Source organism: Cnephaeus nilssonii, assembly GCF_951640355.1.
Source record: "Cnephaeus nilssonii genome assembly, chromosome: 8".
NCBI classification, from domain to species: domain Eukaryota; kingdom Metazoa; phylum Chordata; class Mammalia; order Chiroptera; family Vespertilionidae; genus Cnephaeus; species Cnephaeus nilssonii.
In genome coordinates this window covers 71,333,975-71,350,624 of record NC_137079.1, presented here as the reverse complement: position 1 = coordinate 71,350,624, position 16,650 = coordinate 71,333,975, and positions in this window count along the sequence as shown.

Sequence of the window (16,650 nt, the reverse complement as noted above, 5' to 3'; positions counted from 1 at the left end):
TTACTTAATCCCTTCACCTTTTCCAGCTATACCCCCAAACCCCTCCAATTTGGCATTTTGTTTTCTGTATCTATGAGTTTGAGGAACCGCACTGCTAATATACCGGGGCATACTAAGTTTGTCTATGTTGCTCTTTTGTTTTGATGATGCCTACATTTCAGAATAGGAAAATAACTTAATCACAGTCTTACACACAGAAATATGAAAATAATAAAATATGAAAAAAATGGACATACTGTCAAAGAATAAGATAAAATCTGCTATAGATAATGCCTCCAACGCTTAGTCTAATAAAAACCCAAGAAAGCTAAAGCATGCTATAGGAGAAATTTGCTGTGTTGCTCACTGAGGGGAATGATCAGGGGATTTAAGGTGGAGTTGGTGGTTATGCTATTTATGCATTTACCATAAAGATTCCTGCACCAAACATTAAAACTTTATGCGTTTAACATAGAGATTCATACACCAAAGATTAAACCTTTCTTATTGCTTCCTGAACTGAGATGTTCTTTATCAGCTTCAGCTTATTAAATAAAATCGATTGTGATGAAATGTACAAGTCAAGTTTGATATATCCTAGGCAAGTGGAAGATATTTCTTTTAAAATATATGCCAATTACTTCAGTGATATAATCCATTTGTCAACAAGCAAATTTCTGAATTCATTTAAAATTTAGATTAGAAATTGACCTCCATAATTATACAAATATTTGAAATTATCATTCCAGAGTATTCTAAATATTACAATGAATATTTTCTTTTAATATCATAAACTGTCTTCAGTATTAATGACCATGTCAGCATCATGTTTTTCAAATAATAACATCCACATTTAGATTACAAATAATTTATTAACATAAATAATTCCTATATAAATTGGTTTCTTATAGTTTTGTATATTCCTCCAATATTCAATAAATGTCCAATGATCATTGCAGCATTTAATGTATGGAAATGGCAACAGAGTCCTCATGTTCATAAAAATTATTTTACAGGGAGTTTGTATCCCTAACATGCAGATTATACTATTACGCAATTCCAAAAGAACACCTGATTGTCCATGTAATTAATATCTTTAATGAACCTATTTAGTGTTTAAGCTTTGGTAATGAATAACACATTTTCAAACATTTTCTCATAGTGAAAATTATTCTCTTGAGCTGATAGCTTCCTGTTGAATCTCTTCAATACATTCTCTGAGGAGAATAAGCAGTAATCTCTTGAGAGACTCGCTGCTATTGTGAATTACTTGTATTGACACAATCCCATTTCTAAGCACTATTGTTCTGTAAATTCTCATTTGTGATTTTTATTAATCATGAATATATATTCGCTGTAAGACAGTACATTCAACATATTTAATTGAATACATAGCCAGGCTGAAAACCAAGCTGAACAGAATGTCAAAACAGATCTAAATTTGATGCAATGTTAAATGTCACTTATTTTATGCTAGTAAACTCTATCCTGCTATATATTTAATTTGCTTTTATTTTTACAAGCCAACATTTCCCATTTAGACAAGATAATTTTTAAACCTTCTATTCAACTATAATAAATACTAGAGGCCCGATGCACGAAGATTCATGCAAGAATGGGCCTTCCTTCCCCTGGCTGCCGGCACTGCCTTCGCTCGGGCCTGGAGCCACCTTTCCACCTTCCCATGCTGCCCAGAGGCCTGGAGCTGCTGGGGCGGTGCAGAACACCTGTGTTGTCACCATGGCGATGACACAAGCATCCCGCCCCACCTCCGGCTGCTCAGGGACTGCATATGCAAATTAACCCGCCATATTTGTTGGGTTAATTTGCATACCCACTCCTGATTGGCTCTGTGGGTATTGCAAAGGTATGGTCAATTTGCATATTTCTCTTTTATTAGTGTAGAAGATGTTTGAATTGCAGTTCTTGATATCATGAAGAAACAGGGAGTTTGTATCCCTAACATGTAGATTATACTATTAACTAGAAGCCCGGTGCATGAAATTCGTGCACGGCGGGGGTTGTCCCTCAGCCCAGCCTGTACCCTCTCCAATCTGGGACTCCTGGAGGGATGTCCGACTGCCTGTTTAGGCCCGATCCCACCAGGATCGGGCCTAAACGGGCAGTCGGACATCCCTCTCACAATCCAGGACTGCTGGCTCCCAACTGCTTGCCTGCCTGCCTCCCTTCCTGATTGCCCCTAACTGCTTCTGCCTGCCAGCCTGATCACCCCCTAACCACTCTGCTGCCAGCCTGTTTGCCCCCAACTTCCCTCCTCTGTCGGCCTGGTCACCCCTAACTGCCCTCTCCTGCAGGGTTGATCACCTCCAACTGCCCTCCCTTGCAAGCCTGGTCCCTCTCAACTGCCCTCCCTTGCAGGCTTGGTCCCTCTCAACTGGCCTCCCTTGCAGGCTGGATGCCTCCCAACTGCCCTCTCCTGCTGGCCATCTTGTGGTGGCCATCTTGTGTCCACATGGGGGCAGGATCTTTGACCACATTGGGGCAGCTATATTGTGTGTTGCAGTGATGATCAATCTGTATATTACTTTTATTAGATAGGATAGAGGCCTGGTGCACGGGTGGGGGCCAGCTGGTTTGCCCTGAAGGGTGTCACAGATAAGGGTGGGGGTTCCCTTGGGGTGTGGGGCGGCCTGAGCAAGGGGCCTGTGGTGGTTTGCAGGCCGGCCACACCCTTTGGCAACCCAAGGGGAGGCCCTGGTATCTGCAATTTATTTTCCTTCTACAATTGAAACTTTGTAGCCTGGAGCAGAGCCAAGCCTGGGGCTCCGGCAGCCATTTCTGTGGCAGTTAATTCACCTTCTACAATTGAAACTTTGTTGCCTTAGGCGGGTGAGCCCGGCCAGGGTGTGTGGAAAGCTTTGCTTCCCCTGTTGCCGCCGGCAACCCTGGCCTGCTCTCTCAAGCTCCATTCTGCCGCCATTTGTTTGAATTTGTTTACCTTCTATAATTGAAACTTTGTAGCTTGAGTGGAGGCTTAAGCCTGCAACGGCTATGGAAAGCTTGGCTTACTCTGTTACCTGGGAAACCTTGCTCTCTGTGGCTGTAGCCATCTTGGATTGGGGTTAATTTGCATACTCGCCCTAATTGGCTTGTGGGCGTGGCTTGGCTGGTGGGCATGGCTTATGTAGCAGAGTAATGGTTAATTTGCATATTACCATTTTACTAGAGAGGATTATATATCCTCTTATTTAAAATATCAAACATTTAATAAAGTGGCAATTCCTTGATACAGTTATTAATTTAACTTATGCATTTGAAAAGTCTGATGATTTAATACCATACTAGTTATTTTGGGTCAATTTGTTCAATAACTCATATATAAAAAACTTGTAAAATAATAAACTTTGTCAAAGTGGGATATATGTGCTCAATAAGTTGTTTATATATAACTAGAAGCCCGGTGCACGAAATTCGTGCACGGCGGGGGTTGTCCCTCAACCCAGCCTGTACCCTCTCCAATCTGGGACTTCTATAGGGATGTCTGACTGCCCGTTTAGGCCCGATCCTGGTGGGATCGGGTCTACACGGGCAGTCGGACATCCCTCTCACAATCCAGGACTGCTGGCTCCCAACTGCTTGCCTGCCTGCCTTCCTGATTGCCCCTAACCGCTTCTGCCTGCCAGTCTGATTGATGCTTAACTGCTCCCCTGCCAGCCTGTTTGCCCCCAACTTCCCTCCTCTGCCAGCCTGGTCACCCCTAACTGCCCTCTCCTGCAGGGTTGATCACCTCCAACTGCCCTCCTCTGCAGGCCTGGTCACCCCTAACTGCCCTCTCCTGCAGGGTTGATCACCTCCAACTGCCCTCCCTTGCAAGCCTGGTCCCTCTCAACTGCCCTCCCTTGCAGGCCGGGTGCCTCCCAACTGCCCTCCCCTGCTGGCCATCTTGTAGTGGCCATCTTGTGTCCACATGGGGGCAGGATCTTTGACCACATGGGGGCAGCTATATTGTGTGTTGCAGTGATGATCAATCTGTATATTACTCTTTTATTAGATAAGATAGAGGCCTGGTGCACGGCTGGGGGCCAGCTGGTTTGCCCTGAAGGGTGTCCCGGATCAGGGTGGGGTTCCCTTGGGGTGTGGGGCGGCCTGAGCGAGGGGCCTGTGGTGGTTTGCAGGCCGGCCACGCCCCCTGGCAACCTAAGCGGAGGCCCTGGTATCTGGAATTTATTTTCCTTCTACAATTGAAACTTTGTAGCCTGGAGCGGAGCCAAGCCTGCTGTTCCCTCTGGGGTGGCAGCCATTTCTGTGGCAGTTAATTCACCTTCTACAATTGAAACTTTGTAGCCTTAAGCGGGTGGGCCTGGCCAGGGTGTGTGGAAAGCTTTGCTTCCCCTGTTGCCTGTGGCAATCCTGGCCTGCTCTCTCAAGCTCCATTCTATTGCCATTTGTTTGAATTTGTTTACCTTCTATAATTGAAACTGTAGCTTGAGTGGAGGCTTAGGCCTGCAATGGCTATGGAAAGCTTGGCTTGCTCTGTTACCTGGGAAACCTTGCTCTCTGTGGCTGTAGCCATCTTGGATTGGGTTAATTTGCATACTCGCCCTGATTGGCTGGTGGGTGTGGCTTATGTAGCGGAGTGATGGTTAATTTGCATATTACCATTTTATTAGAGAAGATTATTTTCCAGTTCTTTATTTGAAAACTACATAATATAATAATTCCTACAATTCTCTTAGTGAGATTTTGACACAAAGAGTTAATTCCCCTCTCTCATTTAGAACTAGAGAAGGCTGGCGAAACAAAATATAGGTAAGTAGCCTGGCAGCATTGAGCATTGCTCAGTGGTTTAGTGTTGACCTATGAACCAGAAGGTCACAGTTCAATTCCTAGTCAGGATTGTGGGCTTGATCTCCAATAAGGGGTGTGCATGAGGCAGCCAATCAATGATTCTCTCTCATCCTTGATGTTTCTATCTCTTTCCCTCTCCCTTCTTCTCTGAAATCAATAAAGATATATTTGAAAATAAATAAAAGTATAGGTTAAGTAGTTAAAATAAAATTAATGTATAGCAATTTATAATATGACATAAAAGGATTAAAAGCATATGAGAGTATATATTAGCAGACAAACTGGCATTTTCAAAATACATTTTCTATTTTCAATGTGGTTAGCAAGTTGAGAAATAAACATAGTTTTTATGTATTAGTTTTTATGCGAAATGAAAGTAATTTATGACATCTAACCACCTAAGAGATTTTTTGAAAATATATCTTTTTACTGGTTTCAGAGAGGAAGGAAGAGGGAGAGAGAGATAGAAACATCAATGATGAGAAAGAATCATTGATCAGCTAGCTGCCTCTTGCATGCCCTCTACTGGAGATGGAGCCCACAACCCAGGTATATGCCCTGAGTAGGAAATGAACCGTGACCTCCTGGTTCATAGGACAACGCTCAACCACTGAGCCATGCTGGCCAGGCCTATCTAAGAGTTTTTAACAGGTATTAAAAACTTTGTGCACTCGTGTACATTAGTTTTTCTTAAAGAACAAGCTGTACTCTCAGTTGTATAATGGGAGAGCTGAAATAGCTTTGACTTCTACAACTCATGGAAATCTGGTGGGATATTTGGCTCAATGCAGAACAATTGCAGTCTGTATCATTAATGTTTTGAACATGTACACAAAGACAGGTAACTGTGCAGCACTGAGCAAAAAGATAACTAACTTCCAATGGCTGAGGTTTTCTCTTTGGTGTGATCATAATAGACTTTGTTTAAACCATTAAATGAGCAGTTAAAGCAGTCTCCAGAGAAAGAAGATTAAATATTGGCACTTTGAAATAGGGAAGAGACTAAGGGAAGAAGATAATGGAGAGAAAACCAGAGAAAAGCTTCACAGTGACTCTCCAGCTCAGAATGGATTCAAATCTATTTCCTTCTATCTCTAAAGGTTTCACATTTTATCCTTATGTAAAACAACATTTTTATTTCAGCTCCATTGATTATGTTCTGTTTCTTGCAGATGAATGATTCATTTAAGAAAATCTTTTCCCCAAAATATTAAATACATTAATAGATCTCTCTCTCCCTCCTCTTTGCCCCCCCCCCATTCTCAAATTACCAAAAGTCATCTAGATTGATTGAGCAGTACCAAAGTTTTACCTTGCCACATGGTAAAAAGTCATAGTTCCATATTTTTATTTGTATGTCACAATAAATAAAAATAGCTATGAACTGCAATATAGACTATTACTTTAACTTACACTTTTTTATTTACAGTTTTAATATTAGAATTCATTTAGAATTTAGAGGTACAGATTTGAGAAGGACCACTTCAAAATGCATTTCTACTTCTATTTATTAGTAATTACTAGGATTTGAAAAATCATAAAATTATAAAAATATAAAAATTACAAAAATATAAAATACAAATTAACACTTGTGGCTGATTTTATAATTTTTAATCTACTTGAAAATTTGAAAATGAAATAAGTAGAAAGAAATGCTTTTTTGCAAATGTGGATATTATGTACATCAATGTATGTTTTGGACTTTTGATGGCTCCATTAATTATTGTATTATTTTCCATATGAACAACTGTAAACTTACTTTTGTCCCACCCTGTATATTCCACGAAGCAGTAATTCCACTGTTAGAGTCTTATAACTTATGAAACTTTTGCACTTCATTACCAATGGTTCCTCATAGGGATGCTAATGTTTTTACATTGGTAGAATAAAAAGTGTTCCAAGCACTGACTAGCTGTATACTTGGTAGTATATTTCCATATGAAATATCATACAGCAGATAAAATACAGATTTAAAATGCATCTAAAAATAAAATATAGTGATAATAAAAAAGAAAGTTGCAGTGACTACACATTGTTTAGTGACATTTTTACTAAATGAGCAGAATTATAAACACGCATAAACATAAATGTATTCATTCATATATGCATGTGTATAAATCTATGCATAGGCATATGTACCGAGCATTTTAGAAAACATAAATGCATGATTAAGTATTTTTTTAAATTCCAAAAAAATTATGTATACCCATATATTCAGGCTACTGGTTAAAATAATATATGGTTAGCATGAGTAAAACTAAATCCTTAATAAAATACACAGAAGAAAAAAAAACTAGTTATCATTATAAAACTATCAGGAAAGTAAAAAAGTTTTTCCATGAAAAATAATAAGCAAAAGTTTATCAAATACATTATTACAAAATAATTGTTTTATAGCCATACCCTACATTATTTATTCATTATATAGTTATTCTTTTTATGTAACATTTGCACAAATTATAATATAACATTTTAATAATATCCCATTTATTCTATTCATTTAACCTTTGCTATTGAGTAAGAGATAATTGAATATCTGATTTGAGAATGTTAATTTGTAACTTCATCTGAGAATCTTTTTACCTTTTTGCTGCACTTTTTCCACATTGTACAATTATGGGCACCCAATATAAATTAACTAATTATCAAAGTGTTCTCTTTGCAATTAACATAACAAAGCAAAAGTTTTTATCTTAAATATTTTGGATGGTACTTGCTTTAAATTTTTACAGTTTCCCAGATTTTACTATAAATGAATGGGAAGGAGAACAAATAGTTTAAATTCACTTTTTACTATCAAATGAGGTAATTTTTCAAAGGCTTAATTATAGGAAGCTGATAACATCAAAAGTATAGATGTATAATTTTATGTGACATACAATGTATTTGGTCCTTGAAGAATGCAAGTTTGAACTGTGTGGGCCCACTTATACCATACTATATAGTGCCACACACTCTTTATTCCACCCAATAGATAAAGACTGAAGTCTCAATTCCAAATACCAGAGACTGAAATCTTCAGCATTGCCTAAGGGAACACCTGTATCTCTAAATTGTGTGTGTGTTATTTTGTATGGAGCGTTCTCTGTTCTAATTTGTTTCGGTTATTATACAATTTGCAAAACAGCTTACATTTGTATTTATTTTCTACTCCAAACCTCTAATTTATTAGAGAAAAATATATTAGGTGGTAATACTCAGAATAAATTTTAACACAACATAAATACTACACAAATATAATTTTAATAAGCATTGTAAACAAATAAAATATAATTTAATTTAAAAATTAAACTTTAACAAATGTTTAGGTAGCTCACAAGAAAGTAGGTAAAATAAAACAGGAACAAAAACTACAACAGAAAAACAAAAATAAAATGGCAAATTAAACCCTAGATATAATTATGTATTAATGTAAATCATTAAATGTAAATATTTAAATACACCAATTAAAAGACAGAAATCAGCAGAGTCCATTTAAACACATGACCAAACTATCTGTTCATTAAATAAATTAACTTCAAATATTAAGGACATAATCTGATTATAAGTAAAATAATGGAAATGGTATATCATGAAAATATTAATTTAAAAAAAAGAATAGGTGTTGGTCCAAATTAAGTAGTCTTCAGAGCAAATAAGATTGCCATAGGCATTAAGGATTATAATATTACTAGAGGCCCGGTGCACAAAATTCGTGCATGGGGGTGGGGGTGTGTCCCTCAGTCCAGCCTGCACCGTCTCCAATCTGGGACCCCTCGAGGGATGTCCGACTGCCCACCAGGATTGGGCCTAAGTGGACAGTCAGACATCCCTCTCACAATCCAGGACTGCTGGCTCCCAACAGCTCACCTGCCTGCCTTCCTGATTGCCCCTAACCGCTTCTGCCTGCCAGCCTGATCACCCCCTAACCACTCCCCTGCCAGCCTGATTGACGTCTAACTGCTCCCCTGCCAGCCTGTTTGCCCCTCACTGTCCACCCCAGCAGGCCTGGTCGCCCCTAACTGCCCTCCCCTGCAAGCCTGGGTCCCCCCCATCTGCCCTCACCTGAAAGGCTGATTGCCCACAACTGCCCTCCCCTGCTGGCCACCTTGTGGTAGCCATCTTGTGTCCACATGGGGGCAGCCACCTTGTGTGTTGGAGTGATGGTTAATTTGCATATTACCTCTTTATTATATAGGATGATACAAAGAACAATCTTTCAATAAGGTATAGTTATCCTAAATGTGTATGCATCAAATGATAGACCTGCAAATATAGGAAGCAATTTTATACTAGTTTTATACTATTTAACATAGAGAATTATGAAGTTTAAATATGATTAATGTTTAAATTCTGAATAATTGTACACTTATGTAATTTTCCTGGTAGGGTCACTATGTGATGATATTGTTATTTAATCCTTTGTACTTGATGTTCTTAAGAATAATAAGAGCAAAACAACATTTTCTAGGATTAAGCTGTTACCTGATTTATAGTAGTTGCAAAATTCATGGACAGTTGGAAAGCTTTTCAGTAAAGGTAACAACTTCAGAAAATGATATAAAAGAAGTACTTTTAACAGCTGAAAGCATTGGCCACATGGAACAAAGAAATGAATAGTGAGGGTTCTGTGTGATGTTCATATTGAAGTTCTATTCTTTTGTGCCTCATCACAGATCAAATGTGATGAGGCACTTATTACTAAATAAAAGGATATGGGGCTTTCACTTTCACAAATCAAAGAATCCAATTGCTCTTCCTTTTATAAGTACTATGAGGGATTAAAGATTTAGATTTTTTTTAAAAGCAACATCTTAACTTCTGCCACCAACTATGGATTGATTGCAGGATGTTAGTGCCCTACATAGAAAATACTTCTTCTAAAAGGCACCTAAAGTTGCCACATTATTGTCACATCCCATTTTGCCACCAAAGACTACAAGATGAAGTTCTCTTACATAATATCTGTAACAATTTCTTCTCTTAGGTTTAAATTTTCAAACCTTAAAGTAGATAGTTTATATATGATCCCTTTAATACACAATAAACATTACTAAATGTGAAATATATCTGTAAAGTATCAATACTTTTCTCGACCTCACCTTCACTGTCTTGCATCCTCTCTAACCACCCTGATGATCTTTGAACACACCAAATTTACTTGTATTTTAGGGATTTTGCACAGCTTTTTTCTCTTCACTTAAAATCATTGGTACCAAGATTGTCATGTGGCCAACACTCTCACTTACTTAAATATTTTTTTCAATTATTTTTTAGGGCTCAAATAGCACTCTACCTCCAATACTCTATTTATAACTGCAATTTAATCCTGTGTCTAACATTCCTGAACTCTCTTTATATCTGTTCTTACAAAATAGTTAGTATCTTCAAATTATATTCAATTGATTATGTCCAGTTACTACTTATTACATATTTCCTACTACTGGAAGATGAATTCCATGAAGGCAGGCATGTTTGCTTTGTTCACACGTAATAGTATCGGCTGAGTTCCTTCCATAGTTCCAGGCATACAGTGGGGACTCACAAAATATTGTTTGAATTAATGCTGCTATAAGCAATAATACATTTATTTGTATGTACTATCAGAAAAGGTTTCATTTAGATTCCCACTTCTTATTTTGCATAACTTGCATCCATCACCAGTCATAATGTCTTGTTCTGTAAAATAATAATGTTTCATGCTTTCTTTTTCTTTTACCTGACTTAATTTTTGTTACTTGTTTTTCTACAAACTTTTCAAGAAAAAAAAAGGAGTAACATAGCTTTCTAAAGTATAAATAATATTATATATGTTGAAGTCACCTACAATTTCTATTACAACTTCTTATGCTCTTAAAAATTATAGAGCTACATATTCTAAGATTGTGAGCTCATTTACAGATGTTAGGGTTGAGAAGTCTAAGGTACTTTACACACTTATATGTAATGCAAGTATTGTTAATATATTATTATACTGTATAAATATATACATATATTGGTGATATTAACATATTTATTAAAGTATCTTCATAGGAAAACCATTTTATCTGTAGTATTATGCTGGGTATCTAGTTGAAAAGAAATCTGCAAGTATGCTTCCATTCATAAACTCAATATAAGTGTATTGAGTACCTACAAAGTAGCAGATATTGGACTATGGTATAAGGATGTAGAAGAATACAAGACAAGAAAGATTGGGTTCTGCATGAAACTTTTATTTGGAAGTATTAAAATAAAATTATTTACAAATGAATGGAAAGTTTATTACAATGAAATATAAAAGCAGGAATAATCAATTGTTATATTTTTTCAAAGTAGAAATGGCTAACACTTCATTTACATGCACCTAAAGAAATACACTATTAATAAATGAATTTAATGTAAAATATTAAATGTATATGCACATTTTGTTACAGTCAAACAATATAATGTGTTTAGGTCTTTGCAGATATTCTAGTGCCTATTCACAAACTTAAACTTTTTTCTCTGAGACTTCAGTATTATGTTGCCTACTGTTCAATGCTTAAAAGCAGTTATTTCATATATTTTGTTCAGTTTATATTGGTTTACATATGGAAGGTTATGCCAGTACCAATTATTCCATCATAGTGAGAAGTGGATGTATAAAGCCATGTAAAGTACATATCATTTCATAGGAAGCTCATCTGAGATAGGACAGATCCCCAGTAACAAAGGCCATGTGACAAGTAGTTGAACTTGTACAGACAAGCAATGCTTAGTACTTACTTGAAATAGGATATTAATTTTAAGAATGAAAATATTAGAATATTCAATATTATAATATTAAAATATAATATAAATTTTCATTTCCTGTATATTTCAGCATTTCTGAAGAGCAAAACTATAGTGATTTTTAAATGCCTAGAGAAGACTGTGTTGTCATAATACTATTTATTATAATATAGATGAGCTAACTTTAAACCCATCTCATCACACAACAGATCTTAAATCCCCTTGGGTTCCAAATTGGTAAAAGTATTTCCTCTGTCTTGATGTATTCCTTGAATCTATATATTGCTATTTCTCTTTGAAGACTAATTAGAGAAGTAAGATCTACAAAGGCCCAGAGGTTAAATCAATGAAATAAGAACACTAATTTGTTTCACTGTGTCATATGGGTGAGTCATGATCAACAGCAAGAAAATTATGGTTGAAACTGTTCCCAGTGACAGATTAACACCCAGAGGATTAGAACTTTAGATAAGACACTCTACAAAAGTAATCAAATGATCTGGTCATTGAATAGTACATAGAAGGTTATAGGCTACAGGTATTGGCAAATGAATGGATGAGCCCACTAGTTTCTGAGAAATCACAGATCAGACACTATCACATTGCCCAAATTCATAGTAGGCATGCAATATACTGTTGCTGATTATGAAACGAATGCCATTCCCCAGTCTAAAAAAACTAAAGGTCTAATGAGGGATATAAATCATAGTGTTAGAAAAGGCTTATATTTCCTTATAGTTCTTCCACTCAACAAATGTTCATGTAAAAAAGTATCACAGCAATTGGGAATCCCAAAAAATGTACATGCATACATTTGAATAATTATAAAGGCAGTGTTTATTTAAATACATTTCATTTTAATTTAACAGCTATTTGCTGTTCATGTCTGTATACATTTTTGGGGGGACACCTTGAATTTACAATCAATGAAAACTTGATCCTGTGACCTTCATAGCCCTTCTTAGTCACAATTTTCTTTTCAGATGACACGGCTGTGGGTTTTGTTGGTGCAAAGAACTCCTCTTTAAATAGCTATCAAACCTGGAAGTAAAGATCAGTGAATTTATGATCATGAACCTATTTCTGTTCATTTTTCATGTGAAGAATATTCCTTGCACTTATGCAAGTTTAAGTATAATCTGATGCTACTAGGCCACTAAGTTCTTGGGTATACTGATTTTGTGCAGGTAGTAAAAATATACAGATACCTAATACATACCTATTCCTTGAGAAAAACAAAACAAACATGGGTTCATTATCACCAAGCTGCTGTTGGTTTCCTCAAGAGGTGGTTCCATAGCCTGCTACTGTTTTCTGTTCAGTTAACAGTAGCTAGGCTAGCATTGGTAGCATAAGCCAATGCTGTTGGGCCCTGGCATTACCTTTATGGCTGCCACTAGGGCCATGTCTTTCATGTGCCCGTTGTGGACAAAAGGGACCACATGGTGACCTAACAAGCACAGGGAAGGCCTCCATGGCAGTCTTGAAAACTCAGAAACCTAAAGTAACCACAAAGGATGGTCTGAAATTAAACTTTAATTAAAAGTAGTTATGGTGGTGTGAGAATAAACAAATCATCTTTTCTGTCAAAGAACAGTTTGGACAGCTGCCATATTGGACTGTATAACTTGGCAGCCGCCATGTTGGCCACATGGCTTGCAGGTCCCCTGGGGGCTGCCATCTTGAAACAGCAAAGGCCAAACCCTCCCTTTGAATTAGCCAATTGCAAAAGACTGTGTGCCTGAGCTCTAATCAAGAGCAAGGGACAGGTCACATGCATCAGCGATTATAAAGCTGAGCAGACTACCTGCTCAGTGTGCACGTGCTTTCAGACTATGTGTGTGCACCTGTCTACATAGAAGTAAAGATATTTGCCTTGCTGCCTGTCTCTGAAGTATGTTTTGTGTTCTACCAGAACCCCTGACTTGGGAGGCTCACCTTATTTCTTACAGTGGATAGTTACATTCTAGGCCGGTATCTTCACTGACAAGGTAAACCCTTAACTTAACTGAGCCTATCTGTCTTTTTGCATCTATAATAACCTACCCTTGAAATGTCTGGGTAACTTGTAACTTCCCTTTTTCTGGACCCCTTGGGGCACAACCTAATGTGCTAGGGGCCAGGAAGATACCATAAATCCCTTCATTGTTATGTTAATTGTTCCTACACTCACCTAAGTATGTGTCTATCATTTTACTTTTTATCCAATCCCAGGGGTTTCCCCATTTTGCTTTCTCCCGCCTCTCTAGTCTGTCACCAATGGATTTCATGTAACCAATTTATGTTCTTTCCTTTGATTGCAATGTATAAATACAGATGTAACCCTCCATTCTTCTGAGCATTATCTCATTCCATTGAGGTTCTGCTTCCTGGCAATTGTCGAAAGTTTGGCTCAAATAAACTCACAAAAATTCTTTACAGGTTTGAATGTTTTTATGTTAACAGTAGCTAGGCTAGCTGTGCCAGACTATGAGTTGCCAATAACAAAGGTTTGGAAAGGTCCCCTTGCTGAGTCATTTTTGGTACATGTTACATTAGTCCTTTTTCATAGCTGTAGGCATTCTAGTTGACAACATTCATCCATGTAATTTCCTTAAACTTTGTAATAAATCATGATTGTTTTAAACGGGTGTTACACAAGACTGAAATAATTTAGCCTGTACAAATTTATATATATATAATAGAGGCCCGGTGCACGAAATTGTGCACAGCAGGGGAGGAGGTCCCTCAACCCAGCCTGCCCCTTCTCATAGTCCAAGAGCCCTCAGGGGATGGCCTCGTCTATGGGAAGTGACCGGGATGATCAGGAGAAGGCACTGCTCCTATCACCCTGCTGCTGCTGCCACTGCTGGCCACTGCAGCTGCTGGCCGCCGCAGCTGCTGGCCCTCAGCCCTCGCTTCTTAGCGCTGGCCCTGTCCCCCACCCACTGGTGGGTGGGGGCAATCTGGAGCCAGGCCGGCTCGGTGAGGGGCTGTGTGAGGTTGAGTCACAGCAGGTTGCACTCTGTCCAGCCTCTGTGAAGGCATGGAGCCTGAACTGGGCCCGCGCTGCTGCCTCTGTGGAAGAGGCAGCACTGGGACTGGGCCGCACCACAGCCTGTCCTGCACCACCTTTGCAGAAGGGGACACGGAGCTGCCCTCTCACTGCCTCTGCAAAAGGGGCTGTGGCACTGGTCCTGTGGCGCTGGCCCAGCCTGCCCCTCCTGTGCGGTGCCAACCCACCCACTTCTCCCATGTGGCGCCGGCCCTAGACCCTTGCAGCTGCTGTGGCTTTGTCTGGATGGACGTCCAGATGGATGTCTGGAAGACGTCACTCTAATTAGCACATTACCCTTTTATTAGTATACTAGAGGCCCAATGCACGAATTCTTGCACCAGTGGGTTCCCTTGGTGTGGCCTGCAGGGATTGGACCGAAACTGACAGTCCAATGCCACCTGCCACTTCTGCCTGTTGCTCCTGCTCATCCTGGCCCTGTTGCACCTGCCACGGGCTCACACCCAGTTAGTCCTGATCGGGAGATGCTTGTGCTGCCACAGCAGTGCTTGGCAGCCATGAGTCCTGTGTCTGACGCCCATCCTGAGGGGTTGTGGGGGACCTTGAATGCAATGAGCCCTCCAGGCGGGCAGTGGGATGCCCTAGCCAGCCCCAGATCCATATCCATCCCACTGACATTCGTGCCGGTTGTTGGGAGCCACCTGGCGGCTGCTTTTATATCATTTCTTCCTCGTGGAGCATCTAGGAAGGGCAAGCAGCTGAGGTGCCAGAGGCCAACTTCTAGGAGGCCATCAATGCTGTTGAGATTTTGCCGGTGGCACTGGTCTGTCGGTGCCTGGCCTGTTCTCCGGTGATTGGACCTGCAGGACTACTGAAGGAGTGAGTGGCTGCAACCTGGCTGCTGGGCCGCTGAGACGGGTCAGGCAGTTGAGCAGCACTCCTGCTGTGGGAGTGCACTGACCACCAGGGGGCAGCTCCTGCAATGAGCATCTGCTGCCTAGTGGTCAGTGTGCATCATAGTGAATGGTCAATTGGTCATTCGGTCATTCAGTCACTTAGGCTTTTATATATATACTAGTAGCCCTGTACACAAATCCATGCACCAGTAGCTCTCTGCGGGGCCTGGCCACTCCACGCCCGCTGCCCAGAGGCCCATCCGCATCCGGGTGCAGAACGCTTGCCTCGTCGCTGGGGTGATGACACAAGCATTCACCCCCCCCCCCCACTCTCTCTATGCCCATTGCCCAGAGGCCCTCCGCGGCTGGGGTAAAAGGCTTGCCTTGTCGCCACGGCGATGAAGCAGGCATTTTGCCAGGCCACTCACACTGCCTTCTATCAGCAGCCATCCCCTCAGGACTAGGGGACTCCAGTGGGGCTGAGAGGACTGGGCGCCACCATCTTGTGGCTAAGGGTGCCACCATCTTTGTGACAGAGTGATGGTTAATTTGCAAATCACCTTTTTATTAGATAGGATATATATATATCCACTTCAAAGTATAAGAAAACTAAATATTCATTTCACAGTTATAACATCAGTTGTCTGGTAGTCTGTGGTAGTGTTAAAGTGAATAAAACACAGAACTTCCTTAAGTATTCTCCAAGATATGTACACTTTTTCTAATTTGCTTTTCTACTCTCTTTTCCTTATATACTGACCTAGGGCAACATATTTTTATTGGCTGACTTCATATTTATATTCTTGAATAATTCAGGAGACAAAGAGATGGACTATACACATTTTAAGATACATTTGTGTCATATTTCCAAGAATGAAAGAGAAAATCAAATTATGGAAATGGCAGAGAAACTAAAACTTTTCAACTATGTTCAGATCCTCAGATAAGCTTTTATTTTTAGCATAGTGAATTTTTATGTTAAAATTTCAAGATTTGAAATCAAACAGCAACACTATTATAATATCATTTGAAATACAACAGATGCTTATTTTGTTAGTTTTATTTAAACTTGATTACTCATGGACATTATGACTTACTAATTTGACTTTCTATGAACTGCAAAATTCCCATAGAGATATTGAAAATTGACGAGTCAACTTTTTTCTAGATATCTTATCTTATCACAGTATAACAACTGAAAGCACAGATATCTAACATATTAATCCCTCTACAACTGTT